General features: G+C 45.4%; 1 protein-coding gene across 3 annotated transcripts in view; it reads right to left on the bottom strand.

Moving 5' to 3' along the window:
• Positions 1-12294, bottom strand: part of ndst3 (N-deacetylase/N-sulfotransferase (heparan glucosaminyl) 3) — a 1004816-nt gene that overhangs the window by 558369 nt on the left and 434153 nt on the right. For all 3 annotated transcript variants that reach the window (XM_078543131.1, XM_078543140.1, XM_078543148.1), the window contains one exon: positions 4932-5027. The gene's annotated coding sequence lies outside the window, so the exon portion shown is untranslated. The remainder of the gene's footprint in view (positions 1-4931; positions 5028-12294) is intronic.

Here is a 12294-nt window from a genome sequence, read left to right as displayed (position 1 = left end):
ATATGACAAAGGAAAATGACTGTTAATAGAAAACAAGGTCATGAAATTCCTTCGGTGCACAGGAAATAAAGCATACATGCTGCACCTAGAATTTCCAAGCTAATAGTAAATTAGCCCAATCAAAAAAATTGAATATAATGTTTTTCAATCGAATGAGGAATATCCTACAAATGTGCTTGCATGTTAAATTGCTCAACACAATTTTATCTTTCAAGAAGGTTCCAGTTTTAATTCCTCTTCTCCACTGGTTTAGTTGAACTCACTAGGATGGCAGTGGTAGAGAAGACATGAAAACTTCATTGATCTGTCACTGGAGGCAAAATCAGATTTAACTTAGGTACCAAAACCACTCAATTTGTAATCACAGTAAGCAGTAGGTAATGACTAAGCTTGGTATGCTGTACTGTATCTAGATATCTAGAACAACAAGGTGAGTGCAGCTTATAAGCAGTCCTGCATAAGCCCTTCACTATTCTGAATGGTGAAGTATATACTTGGTAAGAAAATTGAGACTGGGGCTAAAGCTGCTGGAAGACATCAGATATGGGAACGTACACTCATATACCGAAGGCTATTTGCCCACCATGGTTGAATTGCAGTGATGAGCAGATGCTACTCTAATTGATGGAACCACCATTTGGTGAGGTCTGGTGTGTGTCCAAGCTGAGGTCAAGCATGACAATGAACTATCTGATGTTGGAAGTTTGGAACTAAATCAGCCTTCTATGGCAGACTCAGTAATTCAATACCAGGTAGATCAGAGTAACCTAGGGCACTGATGTTTGACCAGCTAGTGTGGATCATCAATTGAATATGAGAATAGTGACCTATCACTGGGAATAGAATTTTTCCCATTTAGTACCAGACTTCCCTGTAAACTAACGCAGTATGTTGAACAAATTGTTATGATCGGGATGGGAACAGTGTGCAGTTTATCTAGCCCACTACTCCACAGGTAAAATGTTTAATTCACTTACTAAAATGGCCAATTAATTACCTTCGATAATATTAGTCCCAGAAATAGAGATTTTAACCAAGCTTCTTTCAATAAACTCAGAATTATTGATTTATTATAAAACAAAACTTCTTTTTTAAAAACAAGTTGCAAGAACTGGTTAACACACAATTTGTAAACTGGAAGAGCAACTATCTATCCCTTTTAAAATTCCCCAGCATGCCCGCGCGCACAACAAATAAAAAGGGTCTCTGCAGGGATGGGCGGTTGAAGGAAAAACTTTATAAAAAGGATAAAGTTTGCAGGGTTTTGATGCTATCGATCTGGTGCTCCCACATGCGAGGACAGGCTGTTAGTCCCAGTAAATGTCTGGAGGTTCTCATCAATGGAGCTTAAGCATGGAGGAAAATAGAGCCGGATCAATCCTTCTTGTTTCAGCCTCTCAGATTTCCAAATTCAGTCTAGTTCCCTTGAGATGAGGATTCCTAGCTACATACTGATAACCACACTATATTTCAAGCAGGCAAGGAGAGCGCAAGATGGGCAGCTTTTCCCCTTCTCAGTTCATTCCCAACTGAGTTCAAAACCCAAGTTCAACACATTAGCCATCTCTGTCAGGTGATTTCCAGTAAATCAATAAGCCTTTAAAACAGTTTTCTTTTTCCATTAATTAAAGTGATTGGAGTTCAAATAACCAAATAGCTCTCCTCTCCATGCTGGTCATTTAGCTGACATCATGTTGCTTTCTTGGAAAAGGCATGCTTGCTCTAGCCCAAGATGAACATCAGACCTTTTTTCAAAGGACAGCTCCCAAGTGTCCAAAAAATACAATGTGCTTCCAAATTTTAAAGAAAATATGCTTCTTGTGTGTATGGTTCTAACAGTATTGACAGTGCTTTGCATTGGTAGAGTGTGTAGATTTGACTGGTTAAATTTCAACAAGAAGCTAGGGCAGGATTTTCCCTTGCAGTTGGGTGCAGTGGGTGGGCCCAGGAGTGGCAGTGAAACGGTCCACTGCCCACTATCGGGTCAAGACTGCGATTTCACACTGGTTGGCCGATTGACGGCCGGCCAGCGTGAAACACACGCTGATAACCTCAGCGCTGTCGGGGTGGGGGTGGGAAGGGCGCGAGCGCTGAAGTTTGCGCATACTCAGGGCTGCACTCACTGAAAACTTCCTGAAGGCACAGAGCTGCCTCAGGGAGCTGAAGATTTTTAAAAAGAAAAATGAAAATCTACATTAATATAAACATTTTTTATTCATTGTTGGAAACCTCATCCCACCCATGGATGAGATTTCGCAAAAAATGCAAAGGCTACCTGGCTTATTTGCCCGTCCGCCAACCAGAAGGTTGGATGGGCAGCGAAAAATTCTACTTAGTTACCTGCTTAAGGGCCTTGAAAGGCCTCTTAAATGTCAATGGGTGTGCTGCTGACTCTTGCGCATGCCCGCTGGCCTAAGTATCATGTGAGTGCGTGTTGACGTTGGGACACTCGCCCAATGCCAACGCGTGCTATTTCACCCTCGGGCGTGTCGGGCACGCACCCACATGCCGAGCTGAAAATCCTGGCCTTAGTGTACATTTAAGGGTCCTAAAGCTCACCTCTCATCAAGTTACTTCTAAAATCTCTGGACCTAGCTAAGCGACTATAGGAAGAGTGTGCATTCTTCATATCAAGGAAAGAAAACCTTCACTGTAGATACTGGGCTAAAACAAAACAGAATTGTTTAGGTTAGAAAGGACATAAACCAAACATGACTTCTATTCCTGGTGACTGATTACACCTTTAGAAATATTTCTTTGCTAGAGCATTTGAAATAAGAGCAGCAGCAGACCATATGGCTCTTCAAGCCTGCTCCATGATTCGATGTGATCATGGCTGATTGTCTGTCTCAACTCCACTTTCTCACTTGTTCCCCATATCCTTTGATTGCCTGAGAGACAAAAAACCTGTCAATCTCAGTCTTAAATATATTCAATGATGGAACATCCACAACCCTCCAAATTCAAAAAATCTACAACCCTTCACTGATATGTTTGGACTTGAATGTGGGATGCTTGTCCTAGGTAGTAGAGGTCAAGGGTTTGGAAAGTGCTGTTGAAGGAGCCTTGATGAGTTTCTGGAGTGCATCTTTATATGGTACTCATTGCAGCCACTATGCATTGGTGGTGGAGAGAGTGAATATTTTAGCTGGTGAATGATGTGCCAATCCAGCGGGCTACTTGGTCCTGGATAGTGTCGAGCTTCTTGAATGTTGTTGGAGCTGCACTCTTCTAGGCAAGAAGAGAGTATTCCATCACACTCCTGACTTGTGTCTTGAGGATGGTAGACAGGCTTTGGGGAGTCAGTAGGTGAGTTAGTTGCCACAGAATTCCCAGTCTTGGACCTGCTCTTAAAGCTACAGTATTTATATAGCTGGTCCAGTTTGGTTTCTGGTCAATGGTAATTCCTATGGTGTTGATAGTGGGGATTCAGCAATGGTAATGCCATTGAATGTCAAGGGAAGATAGTTAAATTCTCTTTTGCTGGAGATGGTCATTTGTTCAATGCCTGGCACTTATGTAGCGTGAATGTTACTTGCCACTTATCATCCCAAGCCTGAATGAATTCCAGATGTTGCTGCACATGGGCATAGACTACCTCAGTATTTGTGGAGTTGTGAATGGTACTGAAGTGTTTGCTGCAGTTATCGGCAAACATCCCCAGCTCTGATATTCTGATGGAAGGAAGGTCATTGATCAAGTAGCTGAAGATGGTTGGGTTTAGAACACTACCCTGATGAACTCCTGCAGCAACGTCCTGGGACTGAGATGATTGGCCTCTAACAAGCACAATCATCTTCCTTTGGGCTAGGTATGACTCCAACCAGTGGAGAGTTTTCCACTTGATTCCCATTGATTCAAATTTTGCTAGGGCTCCCTGATGCCACACTTGGTCACATGCTCCTTGCTATCAAGGGCAGTCATTCTCACCTCATCTCTTAAGTTTAGCTCTTTTGTCCATGTTTCGACTAAGGCTGTAATGAGCTCAGTTGCCCTGGCAGAATCCAAACTGAGCATCAATGAGCAGGTTATTGCAGTGTGTGTCACTTGATAGCACTGTCAACGACACCTCCTATCATTTTGCTGTTAATCAAGAGAGGGCTGTTGGGGCAGTGATTGGCCAGACTGGGTTTGTCCTGCTTTTGGTGGACAGTACATAGCTGGGCAATTTTCCACATTGTTGGGTAGATGCCAGTGTTGTAGCGGCACTGGAACTGCTTATCTAGGGGCTCTGCTAGTTCTGGAGTACACATCTTCAATACTATTGCTGGAATGTTGTCAGGGCCCAAAGCCTTTGCAGTATGCAGTGCCTTCAGCCGTTTCTTGATATCACGCGAAGCAAATTGAATTGGCTGAAGATTGGCATCTGTGATGCTGGGGACTTCAGGAAGGGGCTGTGATGGGAAACTCATGTCTCTTTCTAAAAGTTATCATTCTCTACGGGCATCGTTACACTCTGCTGAATTCACACAACAGTGAGATATCACTGGGTGGTTGGTACCTAAGGAACTGGATCCCAGCAAGGATTCAGTGCCTTAAAAAGAATTATTGGAAAAGCGTAACAGTGGAAAAAAGTCACAATGGGCTGCTTAATGATTGAACAATTGTATCATACAAAGTGTAGCACAAATTTTACAACATAGAAGTGACTTTGGCCTATAGTATAAGATGGGCGATCTGTGTGGCCACTTGTTAAGCACCTCCTCTTGCTTTTATTTCCATCAGGAGAGGTTTTTAATGGGTGGCTGAGCTTGTATCACTCTTTTTACAGGATTACATACTCTAAAGTCAAAATAATCCCAATCACCCTTACTCAATGATGTTTACAGCAATGCAATGAGCTTATAAACAGCCCCAGTGTGAATGCCTAATAAATAAACAACATGAACATTTTGATAAATTGCAATACGGTTAGCATTAACTGAACCTACCTTTGAGTGAGATTCTCTTCTTCCAGTCAAAAAGAGGCTGCTGAGTACCAAGGCAGAAGAATATGTCCTCTTTCCTGATTTGCCTGTTACAACTGCCTAACCAAGGAAAATAAAGATGAAGATAAATTAATGCATGGTACTTAAGTCTAAAGCTTTGCATGAATTAGTTACCTGGTTGCAGCTATGCAGGAAGTGCAGGAGTCCAGTGAAAATAAATGCACAATTTTGCAAAGCAGTTGACTGTACACTTTCAGTCTTCAGTTTCGTTGTCATAAAAATCTTTCACAGATCAGTTAAGTACTTCAATCTTTCGGTACCTTCTGCAGTCTTTAGATATTTTATTGTTGCAGTAATTCATCTTGATAAAGCAAGCTCTGTGCTGAGGTGAATGGTATTTTTACACAGCGGGTTCCTAGACTCATTTACTTTAACAATCCAGGGGGCGTAAATGATGTTTTTTATATCAGAGAACAGAGTGCATTGGAACACTATTGGTAGGCCTTAACAATGTTAATTAATATTTATTTTAACAATTTAACCAAACTGTTATTGTGGACATTTGTCTCACATAATTTAGGAGCTGTTGTTTTTTTTCCCAAAATCGATCCTTTAAAGAGAATTGCCAGTATCTAATGTTTGTTTTTATTGCAAGTCTCTATTAATGTTGATAACATTATAAATATAAGTGGATCATGATGACATATTTGGGGAAACTGACGAGGAAGAGTTGTTTAGCTCAATAATGTTACAAAGTAGAATATTGTTAAAGATACAGCTTGGAGTCTTATGGAGACGATAGGGGTCTCAGCCAGAGCTGGAGAGCCAGCAAGATTCCTGCATCACATCTTTTCGGGAAGGCCTACCACATCTTGCACTATTCAGGCACTTTATAGGCCAGCAATTGGCCTTTTCCCGGGCTCAAGGACCCCAGGGCTGGAAGTGCCACCTACTGAGAGCTGCCAGCCAATCAGAGGCTGGAAGGTCTTCTGTATTCATTAGCGCCAGTGAGGAGGCAGTGGCTGCTGCTGGTACGACACTAACCCAACACCTCAGATCAAGGAGGGCCCCAGGCACAGGTGACTAATGGCAGGACCAGGGTTTCGGGAAGGGGTCGCGGGGAGGGGGTTGGCAGCAAGGGCAGTGGATGGCTGTCAGTGCCTGCCTGCCCACCAGCTTTGCCAATGCCGGGTCCCTCGATCTGGCACTGAGAATGATATAGCACAATGTTCAACTTCAGTGGTTGTATTGAGGGTTGATTCCCAATTTCAGTCACACAACCATGTGAAATCATATACCTCTCCACAGGAAAAAATGGATATGATAGAGACAATCTCCCCTGGAAGCTTAATGGGATCTGGTTAAAACTGGCATTGGTAGAGGGCTATCAAAGGGGTACTGGCTCCTTCTCCAGTGGGGACCTTCATCCCACTGAGAGTGCATATCAGAAATTCTAGTTCATGCTACACATAATTTTCTGATTATTGGCTGTGAAATCATATACAGCACTGACTAGATTTCTAATGTTCACCAGTGGCAGGGAGCACCTGGTCAGGAGCACGAAATTGTAAATTTACCCCTTAAGTCACGCCTAGAACAAAATTTCCACAACAGATTAAATATCAACACTATGGATGGAATCGCCTCTGAACTTGGTCATACCTCAATTGCTGGAGATGCAAAGGCCAAGTGGGGGAACATCAGGAAGGAATGTCTGCCGCACTCCTCAGATTGCAAGGCACAATGGAGGAGTCCATCTGTGCTCAGCCTCAGGTGATAATGCCGGCCTACCAATGCCACCGATGTCAACACTGGTAGGATGGCAGCCGCCATGGATAACTTGGTCCAGGACATTGGTCCTGCACTGCTGCGCGGGCTGAATTCCATCGCTGATGCCATAGTTGGCCTTCAACAGTGTCAACTGAAGCAGTCCATGTCCAAATGCAACAAGACCTGGACAACATCCAGGCTTGGGCTGACAAGTGGCAAGTAACATTCGCGCCACACAAGTGTCAGGCAATGACCGTCTCCAACAAGAGAGAATCCACCATCGCCCCTTGATGTTCAATGGCATTACCATCACTGAATCCCCCACCATCAACACCTTGGGGCTTACCATTGACCAGGAACTGAACTGGACCAGCCATGGCTGCAAGAGCAAGTCAGAGGCTAGGAATCCTGAGTAACTCACTTCCTGACTCCCCAAAACCTGTCCACCATCTACAAGGCACAAGTCAGGAGTGTGATGGAATACTCCCCACTTGCCTGGATGAGTGCAGCTTCTAAAACACTCAAGAAGCTTGACACCATCCAGGACAAAACAGGCCGCTTGATTGGTACCACATCCACAAACATTCACTCCCTCCACCACCAACACACAGTGGCAGCAGTGTATACCATCTACAAGATGCACTGCAGGAATTTACAAAGGCTCCTTAGACAGCACCTTCCAAACCCATGATCACTATCATCTAGAAGGACAAGGGCAGCAGACACATGGGAACACCACCACCTGGAAGTTCCCCTCCAAGTCACTCACCAGCCTGGCTTGGAAATATATCGCCGTTCCTTCACTGTCACTGGGTCAAAATCCTGGAACTCCCTTCATAACTGCACTGTGGGTGTACCTACACCACATGGACTGCAGCGGTTCAAGAAGGCAGCTCACCACCACCTTCTCAAGGGCAATTAGGGATGGGCGATAAATGCTGGCCCAGCCTGCGGAACCCACATCCCGTGAAGGAATAAAAAAAATGCAAGAGTGTTGAGGGGCAGCTCTACCTCACTCCTGCTTCCTGTTCTCCTCAAGGAGTCAGGAAGGGGCCCTCGGGAACCCTTAGGGAGGAGAATCAGCTGGTGCACACCCTGGGGCCTTCCACCCAGGTGACTCCGGGAGTGTCCGGCTCATCTGAATCTCCTCTTCTTGTAAGCTCATCAGCTCCAGTTCCACAGGCTGAAGAGGGTGCCACTGCCACACAGCAGGACCCCGAAAGCAGGCTGGGGCCCTCCAGGTCTTGGACCTCCAGAGGACGCCCGTCAAGGTCATCAAAGACAGGGTGTAGCAGTCAGCAGGCTGCCTCCACCTCTGCTGTGGATGTCCGGGAAGCACCAAGACATTGCAGCAGGGTTAGGAAGGTTAAGAAGATGTAGTTGTATAGCCTGGGAACAGGTGTTAATCACTTATACACAATGTTCACTATTGTAAATAAAGTCCCAAGAATGTCTACTTGCCTATGGCTCCTTGTTATGATGAGCAGTGTTCATGTTACTCAGATGTGAAACATTGGTTCGTGCACAAGATAAAGGCAGGTGTCTCAGTCCAGGGCCTCTTCCCTGTGCCCTGTGCAGCCTTCAGACCAAAGTGATGGTCCGGCCTTGCACTCATTGGCACATTAGTGATGGCTGCATCTCAATAGTGCTTGTTATTGCTGCCAGAATGTTGTGGGCAGGCATCACAGAGTTCCATCATTCTCTCTGTGTGCTCTCAGCACCTTTAAGGTGGGGCTGACCCCCATCTCATCAGCATTTGTGAACGGTGACGCTGTGCTCCTGAAGAGGTCAGGTGCTGAAGGCTGACAAAGGGTCAGATGCCTTCAAAGTTTCATGGCTCGTCTCCATGATATGACCCTGATCACAGAGTGCCTGCGAGCTGCACTCAGCTAGACAGGAGTCAGACATTCACAGGGGCTATATGAAAATCAGTGGAGTGTCCTCATTGCATGTCATCACCCTCTCGCAATCAAGTGACTATTAGGCCCTCCATTGCATCTCCATCACAGGAGCATCATCACAGAGTGAATCTGCACTGCCGTCAGCCAAACATTTATAGATGCGGTGTGAGGATCTATGGGGTCTCCTCACTGTATGTCATCATTATCCTCCACAAATCTAGCGGCTATGAGGGCCTCCCAATCGTGCCTGCTTCGTCTGGCTAGTGCAATGGCCTCATTGCCGGCATCCTCGCCTTTGAGGACCTCCTCACCCTCATTCACATCAACGACCTCCTCATCGGAGATGACGTGCAGCTCCTCCATCTCCTCCTCAGCCAGCTCCTCTCCTCGCCGCAGCGCCAGGTTGTAAAAGGCACAGCAGGCAACTATGATGCGTGACATCCTCTGTGGACTATATTGCAGGGCTCCACCAGACCGGTCCAGGCACCGGAATCTCATTTTCAGCATTTGGATTGTTTGCTCCACCAAGTTGCAAGTTACAACATGAGCCTCATTATACCTTCGCTCTGCTGCAGCCTGAGGCTGCCACATGCTTGTCATCAGTCATGCCCCTTGTGGCTAGCCCTTGTCCCCGAGGAGCCAACCCTGCAGTCTCTGTGGACCCTGGCAGACGTCAGGAATTTGAGACTGACTGAGAATCTAGGAGTCATGTATACTCCTTGGGAATGTGCGCAGAACTGCAGGATGCGTTTGTAGTGGTCGCACACCAGCTGCACATTCAATGAGTAGAAGCCCTTGCGGTTGACATAGTCGACAGCTTTTTGCCACAGAGATCTGAGTGCCACATGAGTGCAGTCAATAGCACCCTGCACCTGTGGAAAATGTGAGTTCTGGGCAAATCCCAGCACTCCTGAATCCTGGCTTTCCTGGTCCCGGGTGGAATGCATAAAGCTGCGTGCCTAAGCGAAGATGGTGTCCGTGACCTCATGGATGTATTTGTGGGTGGAGGCTTGTGATATCCCACAGAGGTCACCTGTGGAGCCCTGAAAGGAGCCACTGGCATAAAAATTGTGCACCATGGTCACTTTCACGGCCACTGGCAGTGGATGCCCTCCATGTCCCCATGGCGCCAAATCCTGCAGCAGATGGCAGATGTGACCAACCAGTTCCCTGGATATGCACAGTCTTCGGTGACACAGGTTATCGGTCATCTGCAGAATTGAAAGGTGGCATCGATAGACCTTGAGTCTAACTAGGTGCTGACCAGCGACAGCTCACTATGGCTCTTCAGCGGCACGTGTGTGAGCCCCAGCCACTTCCTTCTTGAGAGTGCTGCTCCTCTGTCTGCCCAGCCAGACACCTCCATCGCTCTCTACTCCTTTGTCTCCACTCTCTGTAAGCCATGAGACATACAGCTAATTCACTTCTCTTGGTTAAGTCTGAAGGAGAGTGCTGGCCACCACTTGGATGGCCATAGATTAGTACGCTACATGGCTGCCCGAGACCCCACCCACCTCCGCCCCACTCCACCCTATTGGCAGCTCTGGCCAGTGGACTGCATGCTGTGCTCTCAGCTCAGGCACAGGCATTCTCCAAACAAGCATTGCAAGGCTGCACTGTTAGCTTGAACCACTGGTCCAAACCGGGATGCTGACATTGCAAGGGGCTGTGAGCGCCTTCACCAGTGACTGCTCCATGGCCAGATTTAGCAAGGAGATTATACAACTTGTCCAGTCGTCCAACTAAAACACTCATTAGTTTGCAGTCTGTGCCTGAAGGGTGAAAAGTTCTGGAGCACTTGTTGGCACATAAAATATAGAGGTTATAAAGCAATAGTTATTTGTGCTCATCACACAGTGCACAGCATGCTGTATAATCCAGTCCTGAAGCACCTGTGAGGGAACAAAGTAGTTGTTGCATGTCCAACATCAGTATGGATGGAAGTGATCCATCTCATTTGGTCATTCACGTAGATAACCCTGGAACTTCTGGCACCATGTGTAGTGGTTGCATAGTCCTCTACTTCATATCACCGACAGAGATGTTTTCATTAATCATATATTCTCCTTGCATTCCATTGTTCTTGGTACTTTCCCATCATGGCTAAGGATCTGTGTGAGAGTAGGCTGCTGGGCATCAGTAAAGTTGTTGAACCCCTCCCTCAAGGTGATTCCCAGAAAAGTTAGATTGTTATAGTTTGAAGCCCAAGGCCTTTAGAGCAACACTAATGATGTAGTCTTCTGCTTGAGGGCCCATTGCTTGTATAGCTTGTATAATGTATAGAATGAAGAACCATTCATTAGGTGATTGTACTCCAATCTCCAAAATGTAAACTTTCCCAAGGAAAATGAAGAGAAATGATGAATATGGGAGAAGGTAGGATGAGATAAGTGTATAGGCCATCCTCTTCAAATACCACCACCACCTCTCTCAATTCCAATACTGCTTTCAATTTATCAAACTTTTCTGTACTGTATCACCCAGTTATGAATGAGCAGAAATTTCCCCCAATTAAACATTGTGTGACTGAACCAATTGTTTTCAGTCACCACTCCAAACTCTAATCCCTAACAATAATTCCATCCCTCTCCCTGGCAACCGTCTGAGACTAAATCAGACTCTTCACAACCTCGGTGTCATATTTGACCTTGAAGAGAATGTCCAACGACTTCTCTATGGCAACACTATGACCACCTACTTCTGTCTGTATAACATTGTCTGACTTTGGCCTTGTCCCAACTCATCTAATACTAAAACTCTCATCTATGCTTGTGTTATCGCCAGTCTTGACTATTCCAATGCACTCCTGGCTGGTCTCCCACATTCTACTCTCCATAAACTTGAGTTCATGGAAAACTCTGTTCCCATGTCCTAATTTGAACTATCTCTCATTCATCCATCACCCCTCTGCATGTTTACCTACATTGGCTCCCGGTCATGCAACAAGAATGATAATTTTAAAATTGTCACTCTTGTTTTCAGATCCCTCCATGGCCTCTTACTTCCCGATCTCTGTAATGTCCTCCCGGCCCACAACCCTCCAAAATATCTGTGCTCATCTAATCCTGGCCTCTTGAGCATCCCGATTTTAATTGCTCCACTATTAGTGGGGTGTGCCTTCAGTTGCTTTGGACCAAGCTCTGGAATACCCTCCCTGAACCTCTCAGCCTCTCTACTTCACTTCCCTCCCTTAAGATAGTCCTTAAAATCTACCTCCTAACCAAGCTTTTGGTCATCTGGCCTAATATCTCCTTATGTAGCCCCATGTTATATTTTCTTTAATAATGCTCTTCTGAAGCGCCATTGGACATCTTATTTGTTAAAGACACTATATAAATATGAGTGGTTGTTGTGTGTAAACATGCAGCAGGGAGGTATCTTGCGTTGGCAGCATACTTAGTGTTTGTTGCTTGCCCCATTGCATATGTCACATGGCAATTTTATTGTTATTGCAATAATGCCCTGGACAAAACATAAGCATGGGCAAGTAGATGAACAATTGCCAGAATGCTGCATATCCTTGCTCTGTGAAGCTCCATTTAAGTTACAGCTTGTTATTGTTAAGATATATTGTAGTAGAGCATCTTAAAATTAACCTTAGAAACCTCTAAGAGATTGCAAATGTATCCCTCATCTGCTCTCAAGATTTATGCACAGTTGAGCCAATGTTAACTCTTTCAGCCAATTCCATTTGG

This window comes from Cetorhinus maximus, chromosome 1 (genome assembly GCF_964194155.1).
Source record: "Cetorhinus maximus chromosome 1, sCetMax3.hap1.1, whole genome shotgun sequence".
Classification (NCBI taxonomy): domain Eukaryota; kingdom Metazoa; phylum Chordata; class Chondrichthyes; order Lamniformes; family Cetorhinidae; genus Cetorhinus; species Cetorhinus maximus.
This window is presented reverse-complemented; position numbering and strand designations above follow the sequence as displayed.